Here is a 13,670-nt window from a genome sequence, read left to right as displayed (position 1 = left end):
TCTTAAAGACGGCGAAAGATTTCTTGACATAACTGCACAAACTAAAATTATTTCTGATGCTACTATCTTGAGCGTTGGTTGGCCAAAAAGAATTTTCTCAGTGGTTTTTAGAGTTCAACCCCCCCCCCCCCCCCGGCTTCGGAAAAGGAAGGAGGAGACTGTTGCTCCCTCGAAGCCATTTCCTCAGGATCTTTGCTTTGTCCGCATCTGAAAGTCGTAAGCCATTCGACAATTTCTGACTCGTGTTTTCTGCAAAAGTCCCGCCGATAAAACAGAATGATGTGTGGACGACTTCCACGAGCTTCTTATAGTCCTAAGGACTGGCTTAAAGGGACGAAGCAAGAATGCTTTTCATCTTCCCTGTTATTACTTGTAGAGGACAGTGTAGGGATAAGGTGTTATTGAGCTATTAAAGCTCTGATCATTACAGGAGGGTAACAGCAATAGCCGAGCCTCAGTTAGAACTTCATTGGCTACAGCATTGCCATCCATTACCCTCCAAGGGTATTGGATTGAATGAATCAATCACCGCATCTCACGGTCCTTATAGTCCTTATAAGGACTGGCTTAAAGGGGCGAAGCAAGAATGCTTTTCATCTTCCCCGTTATCTGTAGAGGACAGTGTTGGGATAAGGTGTTATTGAGCTATTAAAGCTCTGATCATTACAGGAGGGTAACAGCAATAGCCAAGCCTCAGTTAGAACTTCATTGGCTACAGCATTGCCATCCATTGCTCTCCAAGGGTATTAATCGCCGCATCTCACGGTCGATTACACGAGCTTCTAAATGACACCATTCAGCAATAATAGTGATACTAGTGATACTCCTGCCATCTATCGTTAAAACGTTTCATTAAGTCTATATATTTATTGAAGTTGTTCTTTCCCCATTTTATTCAAATATCTGCGATATTTTATGTAGAAATTTAAGCGCGAGATGGAAAAAGTCAGTTTCTTGTTCGGCGCAATTCGCTTTAAGTTATCAAATTTATCCGTTTTTATTATTATTATTCGTAGAGTTCATTACGGCCTACAAACAATTGAACTGCTTCTTCAGCAACGCCTTCCGTTTCACCAACATTTCTAAATTCCCAAATGAAATGCCTCTAACCTGTCCCCCCCCCCCAGAGAACAGGTTGATCTTTCTTTTCCTCTACTTCCCATCGTGTTTATACCTCTCAAAAATTAAAACGCCTCCTTCGTTGTTCTTGAAAGTGGAAGCAACTCTCACAAGCAGAAGTTCTTTAAAAAAAAAAAAGTTTGCGGATTTTTGCCATTTACTTTAAAGTCATTTCCCCTTTCAGCATCACGTGTATTCGAGGATCCTTTCCGGAGCAACTGATGACTACGTGGGACAATTATCAGGATATTTTTGGGTCGGATCGCCTGAGGCCAGGTAAGCGCGAACTGAACATTCGCCTGTAAATGGAATAAAAACGTCAAAATGGCGCATCTGTTTCGAACTGGCGCTTGACACATCGAGACGGTGTTCAAAACAGCCGCGTGTTTTCATTTAAATCATCGGTTCCCAAGCGCGGGTACGCGCTGGGCCGTTCAGAGGTGCACGAAACATAATCAGTGATGGAGGAAAAACGAATTTAAGACTGTCTCGCATCTTTTGAAGTGTTTAAAACAGCGATTTTAGAAACAGTTGATAGAAGTGGGTTTAAAAGGGGTACGCAAGTGGAAAAAGGGTGGGAACCACTGAGTTAAATAAATACATGTTGAAATTTATTCCGCCATTAAAATTATAGTGGAGACATTTTTCCGTGTAAAATATAATGTTGCTTGTAATAACCTAAACGGAATCTATTCATTCCATCAACCAAGTCTTTTGCGTCCAAGGAACTATCGGTTACAATTAGCTGTGCTATATGTTAGTCGCTTACTTGAGGTATGCTCACTGCAGGTGAGCATACCTCAAGTAAGATTTTGCTCCTCCCTAGCTACGCCTCTGCTCAGTGGACACAAAATTAAAATTGTGCATGTTTCAGAACATGCCTGAGGCATTTTAACAGCTTCGAAAATGTATCACTATCTAGCGAATCTAAGCGAGATTAAATTACAGTATTGTTGGATATTGGTGGCGCCATCTACCGACAGATCTTTCACTAAAAGATATTGTTATACGTAACAGAATAAGAATAAATAATTCTTAAATCAAAGAAGAAAATAAAAATAATAAATAACATAGAATCCGCTATTTATCAATGAAATAAATTTATAGTTAAAATAATTAAGTTGGGGAAATAAGAATGTTACATACGAATAATAGAAATGCTCATCAAATGGAATTCCTATGTTAATGAAGCAGAAAATTAATATTTCTGGGCAAACTCCCATCTTTAACTCCTCTTCAAAACTATTATTTTGCCTGCTTTTGCAACCCTCTCCCCGGCCCCCTTTTTTCATAAACACTTCCCCTTCCTCTAAGAAGCAGTTGCTATTTTCAGCCCCCCTCCCTTTTTTAATCCTTTCCCACCCTACAATAAAAGCGCTCCGCCCACCCTTAAAAATTATATATTAAAAAACCGGGTTTTTTAGATTAATTCTTCCACATTGCCTAAACCCTCCCCCCCCCCCCACACACACACTCCCCCTTTCAACACCAGAAGTATGCACACCGCAGAAAGAAGACAGGCAACAACATCCAAGAAAAGGTTTGCGCGAATTTCTTCTATCATGCTACGTATGTTTGTCTCTAAAAATAATTCTCGAGTAAAAAGCCAACGACATTAAAAAAATGGGCACTCCTAAACAAAAGCAGGCAAAATAGCCGTAAAAATAATACTGTTCGTTAATGTTTGCTCATTTAAATTAAGAATAATTAGAAAGCTTTGAGGATCGAGGTAGTTAGTTGCGCTGTACAATTACGGAAGTCTTCGACGACCTTTCAAACAAGGCATTTTTTTTTTTTTTTTTTTCAATTCTCGTTTCTCTTTTTCAGATGCCTTCCCTCCAGAGCAGTTGTATCTTTGTATCGAGTCCGACTACGCGGGGATTTCCTTGAGTGAACACCAGGTGAGAACGCCCTTTACGCTTCTGCTTACAGAAATTACTGCAAACAAGGAAAATAAACAACAGACATCAAGTGGATGAAATTTAAGCCGATACACGCCCATACGCACAAAAATAATGTTAATAATTATATTATACTAAATAGTTAGCGTATTCGCTCTCCAGGAAAGGCTGCGGGTTCGAATCCCGGCGTCAGCACGGATGTTTTTGTTGGTCTCTGAAAATACTAGTGGTGGACTGTAGTTGATGGTAGAGATGGGGAGTTGTAGAGTTTGTCCTAATCGTAATACTCATTTTTTTTTTTTCCTTCTGTCGTTTAAGCGTAGAAAATGTCTAAGATGAGCTCTTTCTTTCTTAACTTGCAGATATCAAGTGCACGCCACTGCCTCAGCGTTTTGGAGCAGGTCGCCTGCGGATTAGCTGTGGCCGAACGCCACTTCCACTTCGAGCACCGCGATCTCCATCTGGCCAACGTGCTCATCAAAGAAATCGAAGAGGAATACGTGCGCTACAGACTGGACAAGGTCAAATTCGGAATCCCCGCTCACGGAGTATTGGCCACCATCATCGACTTCAATTTCTCCAGGATTTCGATAGGTAATGAGAGAGAGAACAACGCAGGATTGTTTCGTTGATTCACTGTCATCGCAGAAAGGTACATTTATGATCGAGTGCTCGCACTTACGTCACACCTGATTCTGTGCGACAAATTGTCAGTAGCACGAAGGCCTAATTCTTAAATAATCGATCGCTATTCTTACGGTACTTTATGCACGTGCAAAGCACGCGTCAGAGAAACCCGACTTGCACACGCTTCAATGGCATCCTTCTTCGATTCCTTTATCGGATTGGCCGAAATTTCCATATTACACTTCGGGCACCCATTCTTCTGTTGGCCGAGGTGGTCCCTCCATTTCCATCGGCCCCTAAACTTTCCTGCAGTTAATTTTGGGCGATTCAGTCTTTAATCAATTGCGCCAATGGATCTTCCTGTCCCCACATCTCCTTCTCAGATGGTAAAACGCCGTTGCGAACCTGCAGATGGGTATAAAGTACGCGAGTGTGTGAGCACAAGCGTACTTATCAATAGATTTCATTTCTAAAATGAAAATAAATTATTCAAATATTCGCGTGGTTCCTTTTATTTATACAAGTCAAAACACTGCAAAAGAAATTATGAAAGATGCTTGTGCAGTCCTGTGAAAATGGTGTTTGCATCCATAGTGCTATGCCGCTCGAAGAAAGCTGTTGTGACTTCGATTCTACCGCTCACCGAGACATTTTCTAACCCTTTCTTTTCCTGGTTCCAGAGTCAGCTGATCTTCAGCACACGCAAGTGATTTTCAACTTCGCATCTCAGGAACGCTCATTATTGCATATAATAATCGTGTTGGAGACCACGAGATGGCAACACTTGTCCGCTACTTTCTCTTCCCTGAAAGCGTTGGTTCATTTATAGTTTGATCTCATTACCGAAGGAGGAGGAAGCCCGGGGCTGCACATCTCGTTCAAGGGAGCTCCGTGGGGAATAAATGGCGTCAGAGGATTTGTTTACAAGCGAAGAACTAAGAATCGAAAGAAGTATTCGAAATAGGACCTAAATAGGTTCCTAACGAAACGAATTTCTCTGATGACTAAGAAAGCTTTACATAGCGAAGTCCTCCCTTGACTTTGGGTTTTTTTTATTCCTCTACCGAAAATTTCCAGTATCCACTTCCTTGTCATTGAACATTCACACGTGATCAAGAATTTGCTTACCTGAAATGTATACTGCTCAAAACAATTAGGGGATATTTTGGTTTTCGTGTCAAGTCAAAAACAATTTACAAACGTAACTCAATTCGTAATAAATATTTAAACACCAATCGCATCCCACCCACGAGGAAGAAATGTTGATTCGTGCACCCAACAGTTATAATGATTTGCAGAAGTTTATTATCCGACAGAAACTAAATTATCCCTAATTGCTCTGAGCAGTGAATTAATAAGTTGGCCCTTCCCCCACTCGCAGTCCCGCTGTGTGCCTTGTACTGTTTTGCCAGCGGATATCCCCAAAAAAGGCCAACTTGGAAATAGCCCTTCTTACAAAGGTCGAGCGTGTTTTGGCGTGGAAATCCATAAAATTGAATGGCAGACAAAATGGCTCAACTTTTAAAGAGGGCTGCTTCAAAATGTATACCCCCCCCCTTGCTCAATCGGTTTTTGAAACATTCGACCCCTCTCCAGGGGGATGTTTTAAAGCCAATCTTATTTTCATCCACCGCACATCATCACTCAGAACATGTTAATAGTAAACAGAATAAGAGGGAGCGGATCGTGTCCTCTCCGTCTAAAACGTGTCTCTTCTACATCCCCCCCCCCACACACACACAGAGCCGATTCGAACTTTTTCTTCTCCAGTTTGAGTGTCGTAATGCGATGTATTTCATTGCAGGGAACAAAGTGCACTGCACCCCTCTCACCGATCCTTCCCCCGCAGAAGAGCTCCTGGAGCTGTACGACGACGAAGAGGAGGAGGAGGAGGAGGGCCAGGACGGTTGGACGCAACACATCGCAATCTATCGCAAAATAAGAACGCTGAACGGGTAAGTTCACCTTCTAATTTCAGTCGCGGCACAGAAGTCTTGAAACCTGTAATTCGGCGGACCAGAAACGACGAGTAGTTTTAGTTCCTGAATCCGTCCTACTTGAGGTCATGACCTCGACGAAGAACAGGAATGGAGACTCAAAACATTTCCGAACCCACGGTTCCATTTTGGACAGGAAGCAGTTGCGTCATCTCCTGTTTGCGCGTTGATTTTCTTCCAAATAAGATTTCGGCGATCGTAAGAGTCGACGTGCTCTCTTTGAACGAACGCTGTCCGCTGGGACCACCTTCGAGATGTGCGAAACACGATTGGGGAGAGTTTCATTAGAGATTCGCGCAGTCGCTCTCTCGCAAAGAACCCTTTCGCAGTTGGGAAAGAATTCTCCTTCGGGGAGGCATTTCGACCTCGTTGACTGAAGATTTCGCGAGAAGACTCCTCTCGATTTTTAAAGTAAAGCGCAAATCCAATGACGCACGAAAGCGAAGTTTCATTTTCTGTATTTCGTGGGGGGGGGGGGGGGACACTGAAGAGATTTTCTTCCAGCGCTGTGCTTGCGCGAGTAAACGGCGATGAAATACGCTGGGAAATTAACGAAGGTGAAGGCTGCGATTTCGACATCTTCTAGACCGATTAATAATCGTCGAACAGACGACATGCACCACCCTTATGAAGGTGGGATAAGGGGGGGAAGCAGATGTAGCAAGGGTCGATGGGTCTTATTCTGCCGCCCACCATCGGTTCATTTCTTTATATTTTTATGCGCCAAATAGCAAGTGAGTAGTTTGAGTGGGCCAAGCTCTGGCGACCTCACGTGCGATTTTTAAAACGACTTCGGTGACCGTAGGCCCACCGAATAAATTCAGCCCCATTCCGAAAACATTCCCGTCCCCAGGGTTCCGAACCCGCAGACTCCTGTTTGAGAGCAGACGCGATAAACAGGATAGCGCGAGATGTGTCTTTCGGACCGCTTTTGGTAAACGTCTCGTTTCGCTAGTGAGAAAAAGCTCGAAGGAAGAACACACCGGGGATGGTCCTGAATATACGGGAAAGGGGATCTGTCTTGGCGAAGTAATTAAGAAAGGTGTGGATTATAAGCGATCTCAGAAACTGTCGCTGGTTTTTTCACACCCGACCCTCAAAAAAGAAAAAAAAAAATTCAAATCATCTTTTGAAGCATTCGGATTGGCAATAAAAACATCAAAAATCCTGAAAAGTACTCGAGTTGTGAATCCACGCAAAGAACATAAAAAAAAAAAAAAGTTCCTCGCATTGCGTTCTAACCCAAGTACCAGGACACCACTTTTTTTTTTTTTTTTTCCTCATTATTATGCGATCCTGGAAGGAGTCTGCCGCAATCCGGATTCGATTTTAGAAATCCGAAAGGAGAGGGGGCTTCAGAGGTAGGAGGGATGGTTTTGGTTTCCCCCCGCTTAAAAACATTTCCCACATAAATCGCCCGCCAGGGAATTTTTCAACCAACGAACGCGCTTTGAATTTGCATCGTATTTACCCCGCGAATGAAGATGAGGTCCGTTGGCACCGAAGGGGAATTCTGTTTTCAGCGGAAGGCACTCGCGGTGCATCCTGGCTGGCAGCAGTCTTAAAAAGCGAACACTCGATCGCTTCGTTTTGTGTCAAAACTTTTTACGGGCTTTGAAGAGAACGCAGCGCGAGTTCTCTCGCGCACCCCGAAGTTGTTCTTCATAATTCTGATTTAATTGAATTTCTTAAAGCAAGTGTAATGAATTGAAGGGGATATTACGCACGAAGTAAATGAATACCCCCCCCCCCCCGAGTTCAACAACTTCGTTTCAGTTTTCTTGACGGAGGCTTTCTTCAGTTTTCCACGTTTTTCCCTTACTTATTTCGTTAAGTCGAAGTATTCACTCCCCCCCCCCCCCACACACACACACAAAAAAAAACAACTCAATCTTTTCGACGCATTTTTCTAAAAGTGTTTCTTTTTATTAAATCTAGTAATACGGCGAGTGCTGCCCCACTTCACGAGCCCCACTGTCGGTATCTCCTCCTCGTAGAAAGATGGAGATTCGAATCCCGTGTGGGAAGCAAAGAACCTTCGTTAAAAAAGACTTTTCAACTGAAGGTTGAGATAACCAGTCTTGGGCGAAAGTGAAAGGTTTTTTTTCTCTCGGAAACTCTGGTTTTTCATCAGCAAAAGCAAGCAAATCGGCCATCAGAACACACGCAGTTAGCAGACAGTGACTTCAGTTGCTTAGACCGTAAATACTAAACGACCAATCAACCCACTTCTACGGCGGTCCAAAATGTAAATTTTTTTTTCTGTCCAAATTTAATGTTAACCACATTAATAATTGGTGGTTAGAATGCGTAGAAAAAATCCAGCGGATACTTATTGTTTGGCCAACCCTTTTTCCAAGTTATTACCCCCCCCCACACACACACCCCCAGCTTCTCTGTGTACTTTCTATCTGTCGAGGACAGTCCCCCACCCACTTTTCTTCACTGTTCCGATGAATACCCAACAGGCAATCAAAACTCGATAATTTGAAGCCTTCAGTCGGAAACCCCCCCCCCAGACTGCTCCCCCCCCAACTGGGCCATAGACGTAGCTCATCGTATCAGCTGTGTGATTTCAACTTTCTTTCCTTCCAGCGAAGACTGGGAAACATTCCATCCGAAGACCAACGTTTTCTGGCTGAAGTACCTCGTGGAAAATCTTCTGTTGACCGTGGAAGAAACCCCTTCTGAAGAGAGGGACCTGCTCGTCAAATGGGGACGGAGCATCCTCGACTGTGCCAACGCCATGGCCTTTGTCAATAAAATCAAATCCGACCATCCTCAGGTGTTGACTATTGAAGAGCAGTAAGAACTAAATTCGAGTCGTGTCTTAACATGTTAGCATTTGCTGTTTTTCTTTCTTCCATCCATGTACTTCTGCAATAATAGAGAAAAATTAACAATAAATATTCATGCGCAGAGAACTGCAGTTTTTCACCTGAGAAACAAAAGACGTCACAGGAAATGGTCATAACAAGCAATGACGTCATCGCCAGACTTTAAAACGCATGCTCGAAGTTGGTCTGTTTTAGACGTGAAATAATCAGAACTTTAAAATGCTAAATCATCATTCAGTGAGCGAAGGAAAAAAACTCTCCGCGATTATTATTCACGTCTTTGTCGATTAATGAATTCATTTTTAAAGTAAAGCGACCATTAATTTTGTATGAACATCAACATAGCAACAGATTACACTAATAATCTCGGTGTTCGCATTTCACTAAACAAAAGTTCAGCGCCACCTATTGTTTGCATTTTTCTACATAAGTAGCAGTAAATGTTAATTTATGGACAGATTTCATGAAAACGAACTCAGTAAAGTCGAAAAATGGACGCGAGTAAATAGTTCATTTTTTATGAACTATTTACTCGAGTCTATTTCTGTTTTTAATGCCAAATATTTACATGGGAAGAAATGCCCGCTTTCAATAAGTAATACTTCGCATGAATTAATAGCGAACTGTTCAAAGGTTAATGCAGTTCGCATGTCGACCACCAGCTAGCCAAGGCGCTGCCTGCAACAGCAGACGATTTCGCTTGATTACTCTGCTGTTTAATGGAATGTGGGTGATGACAGGCGCGCCACATCAGCCTCGTTGTTTATGGGGTTTTCGTGTTAGGAAGTTTCTTTCAAACGATATCCTGTTACCGTGTAGAAGTATTTATCGAGTGACGAGTCAGTTTTAGTTGCTATCAGAGGAACAAGAAATCCCACAAGCGATTATGACAAGAGAATTTATTATTAAAAAAAATCTTACAATTCAATGCGCACTTTTCATGTTTTATTGTCCCGAGGCGTCTTCAGCAGTCGGCACAGTTAATGTCCACATCCACGTGACTTTCCTCTACCACGTTCAACTCGCACTCGCTCCGCAGAGGGGTCGCAACTGGAAGAAGGGGTTCGAAGTGAACTGCCACGGCGAAGCGGTGTTGCTTTTCGTCGGGGCAGTGGACCACGGTGGACACGAAGTGCTTGCGCGAGATTTTGGGAAACACCGAAACCGTTTCCGAGAACGCATGAGGGACCAACTTCATCGGCAGGGGGCGGGTGAGCTCGGGTTCCTCGGCGTCGTCGAGAATTAAATGCGAAGTCAGTTCCACCGACGAAACGAACGACCTTTGCTCTTCGTAGCGACACTGGGAGACGTAGTGGCGCGCATGCAGCGGACCCATGGGCCGAACACACACCCCGTCGCTGTACGAGTGGGCCACGAAGCATTTCCTCTTCGTGTCGGCTCCTCCGTTGGTTGCGCAGTCGATTGCCTCCTCTTCGTCGGACGAGATTCTTTCGAAGACCATCTTGTAACACCAGAGGGCGCTTCCGGATCACGAGTAAGTGGGCCAAAGTACACGCACGATGAACTCAGGGATCTGCGATGGGGAAAAAAATTAAGCAAGCTTGCATCATTACGGGAAAAAAAGCCGAATTAATTCTAATATTAATTAGAATTTATTTATTAATATTAATTCTAATATCATCAATGAAACGTGAAAAATCCACGCAGTTTGGCATACTTAAAGAACAGTGCATTTGCATTCTTATGGAAAATGCCTGCAAATTCGAGTATTTTTTCGATGCGAATGTCTTTCACTCATCTTGAGCGTTGCTCTTTCTCTCTCTCTCTCTCTCTCTCACACACACACACACACACACACACACACAAAGAAGGAATTTGGGTGTCAATCCCTACAGCTACACCGTAACACGTTCTTGGAACATGAAATGAACTGCAGGATGTCTTCGTTGGGTTTCACGAAGGCGGTCTTCTCAGAATCAGTCAGTGACGTCATTCTGAGTCAGAAACACAAACGGCTCAGTTCGGCGATCAGGAAAAGAAAATAAGTTGGACGATGTGTCATCTCTTAAAACTTTTCTACGCAATCAGACACGAAAAGTTCGATTTTATTATTGAATTGCCACGAGTGAAGGCTCCTCACCCTCTTGGGTCTGCTACTTGCGTTTGCGGGCAGGAAAAAATCCGAATTTAGTTTCCTTGAGGGAAATGTCCACCCTCGTAAGAGACTGATTAGCACGCACTTCCAGTCGAAAAAATCCCAAGCGATACCGACCGAAGCTCCCTCTACGGCAAATGCTGATATTAAGTTCCACAATGCAGTCGAACTGTGGACAGTTCGTGCACGAAGGGAGTTGGCCAATCGTTGAGAGAACGGGGGGGGAGAACTCAGAGGGGAGGCAACTAACTAATAAATCGCACTTCGTCTTTTTTTTTTTTTTTTTTTTTTTTTTTATGTCTTCACTTTAGTTCCGCACATCCCCTCGTCCTTACACTACTGACGACACGTCCGAACACATCGAGGCTTCCTCAAAATTCTCGACGCACTCAACAGAAGACGCGGGTTCGGTTCCTCCCCACGACGCCCAACTATTCCGCAGACCTTCGGGTGCGTCCTTCCTCCAGCTACTTCCAGGGTCCCTGCTCCACTCCACTCGCAGAAGTGGGTCGTTCCTCCACTTTCCACCAGAGCACGTGCCAAACCACAGCCCAACGAACTAAATTCGTCTCTTCTTTCGTTCCGTCCGATTCTAGACGGTCGAGCCAGATGGAACGAAGCCGCGTACATCAGCTTTCCTCACGTGTTGCCCCCCCCCCCCCCGCTGTAGCCCACATTTCTTCGAGCAGCGTATCATTTGGGGTTCCTCCTCCGTTAAGTGGGTTAACCCACGGCGCTAATGTTACGACTTTTGCGACCTCTCGTGTATCGAATAAAAAAAAAAAAAAAAAAAAAAAAAAAAAAAAAATTAACTCCGTTTTTATTGTTTTGTGGAGACCTTCGTGTAAAGAAGAGCATTTTCTTTACACTCCATGAATGTTTCCGAAAGCGGAAATTGGGTGGACGAAGATAAGACGAAAACAAACATCGCAAAGTTCTCTTGAAGCCCGGTGGGGGAAGGGAGCGATCTTAAGGCAAGTGCTTATCAAATTAGTTGATTCCGTTGGCCCCGATTTTCCGCTTAGAGTGCGCCAGTCACTCTTTAGTCGTAAAAAAAAAAAAAAAAAAAAAATTAACCACCAGGAATGGACGATGCTTACGTGTTTGTTTGTCGGTGATTACACAAATCTACGGAACCCAACTCGCATGCTATTAAGAAAACAACGTTTCTTACTACAAAGAATGCCAAGCAGTTTGGCCCAAAGAATACTTCGTTGCTCTCGGCGAGCAAGTACTACAAAACCCGCCGATTTTAGGAGGGGACTGAAGGAAACCCCCAGGGAGGGGAAACGGAGTTAAGAGCCCCACGCTTTGAACAATCATCGCGAGTGTGGTCGTGTGTTTATCGGCTCACGAGAGTTCGCTGTACTGTACGATGAAATTCCTACCTTTTAACGCTTCCACCAGCAAGGGGTGGAAGCGTTAAAATCACTCGGATCTGACTCGAGTCTGTGGTTTGCGTTGCAGCATGCTCCTCATTGGTTATCGGCGGTTTAGGAATTGCTCAGTTGAGGCAACGGCTTCAACAAAACTCGCGATCGCGAGATTCGTTTATGCCCTCTTTTCAATTGACAATTTTGTTTTCGAGAATTAAAAAAAAAAGTCGTTCATTTCCTTCGGGAATTTGAAGGAGAATCCTTCGAATTGCCGTTTTATTCAATGGACGGACGCAGTCTAAACTCCTGGCGGATATCGAAAAGTTCCCTGAAAGCCATTCCGTAAATAATTCTGGAAAATAAGACGAATGCTTCGCGACGGTGGTGGAAACACAAAGCACGGCACCGCCAAAGGTCGGAAATATTAACCCAACACTCGTCAACTTTGTCCAAACTTCAACGATTAGCGAGAAAAAAAATAGTGCGAAGTTTCAACACAGCAGGGCATTCAACTGAACTCCCGTCAACGGAGGCAGAAGAAAAGGAGCGCGAATCCGGTCTGACCTCACTTCAAAAAACTCAACTCGCACCCGACGAGTTGCTCACTGCGACATAGCCATAAAAAACGCGCGGATGTCTCCTCCCTCCACGCCTTAATCTCGAGTGGAACACGCACGAAGTTTATTCAGCGCTTCGAAGATTTGTTTCGGATGCCTCGACTTGAACTGAAGACGTCCCCCTCGAAACCAACTACGAAAGTTTGAGAAATTCGCATCGAAACCTTAAAATCACAACATTCTGCAGGCGAAAGAAAGAAAGAATAAAAAAATCGTTTAATTTGCTTACCTCAATCACGACCACCCCATCGCCTCTGACGAGATCCGCACGTCGTCTCCGAAGTGATCACTCGCAATAAAAGTCCGAAGTGCGGTGGCAGCGAGAGGACTTCAGACCTTCCTTCGACTGATGACGTCAGCGGCGCGTGCAAACATTCTGCGCAAGCCAAAGCAGCGGAAACAGTTCAGATTCTGCGCTGCTCCAGACTGACCGCAGACATTTCCGCCATCATTCGCATATTTCGCTGTAGAAGGTCACCCGATTTGCCGTTTCGTGGGTCACGGGGTGTATTACACACGGTGGAGGGGGGGAGGAAATTTGGTGGCCGCTGCATGCGTAGGCGGAAAGGTCGCCGATGACGTACGGCTACCCACCACGCATGGAATTCCTTGGGATACGTGGGGTCGTTACCTTTCGCGATGTTTACGCGAGACGTCCGTGGGAAGGTCAATCTCGACCGTATCGAAAACGACTTCGGAATGCGCAAATTAAATGTTGGCGACCACCCTTAAGCGATCGCGAACCCTCACCACGTTCAGGTCGCTGTTCGATGCACCAACAGGTGGCGGTTCCGCTCACAAGAAAGTGCTCAAAGACGAATCGGAACGACGAAATCTCGTCGTTCGTATCGAGGCCTCGAGAACACCCACGTTGAGTGAAAGTCCCACCCTAAATCAAGGTCACTTACGGCACTCTCAAGGAACGGGGGGGGGGAGAACACGGCTTCCTCCGAGGAAAGCTGTCGGAAACAGAACGAAAGCTCCGATGCACGACATATTAGGGAAACGCGTGTCGGATGGCTCGTGCAGGACGGGAGTGTGACAAACCGGGGTGCATTCGTTCAATTCGGTTGGGAATAA

General features: G+C 44.5%; 1 long non-coding RNA gene across 1 annotated transcript; it reads right to left on the bottom strand.

Annotated features, from left to right (window-relative positions):
• Window positions 1-9,365: 9,365 nt before the first annotated feature.
• Window positions 9,366-13,337, bottom strand: LOC150095795 (uncharacterized). The gene is made up of 2 exons (XR_016550065.1): window positions 12,820-13,337; window positions 9,366-10,015 (listed from the first exon to the last, which is right to left on the bottom strand). It is a non-coding gene; the product is annotated as an uncharacterized LOC150095795 (long non-coding RNA).
• Between the last annotated feature and the right edge of the window lie 333 nt (window positions 13,338-13,670).

The sequence above is a fragment of the Typopeltis vanoorti genome, chromosome 20, assembly GCF_054136105.1.
Source record: "Typopeltis vanoorti isolate ZY-2024b chromosome 20, IOZ_Tvanoo_1.0, whole genome shotgun sequence".
Lineage (NCBI taxonomy): Eukaryota > Metazoa > Arthropoda > Arachnida > Uropygi > Thelyphonidae > Typopeltis > Typopeltis vanoorti.
Note: the sequence above shows the minus strand (reverse complement) of the source record. Positions and strands in the feature narration are given on the sequence as shown.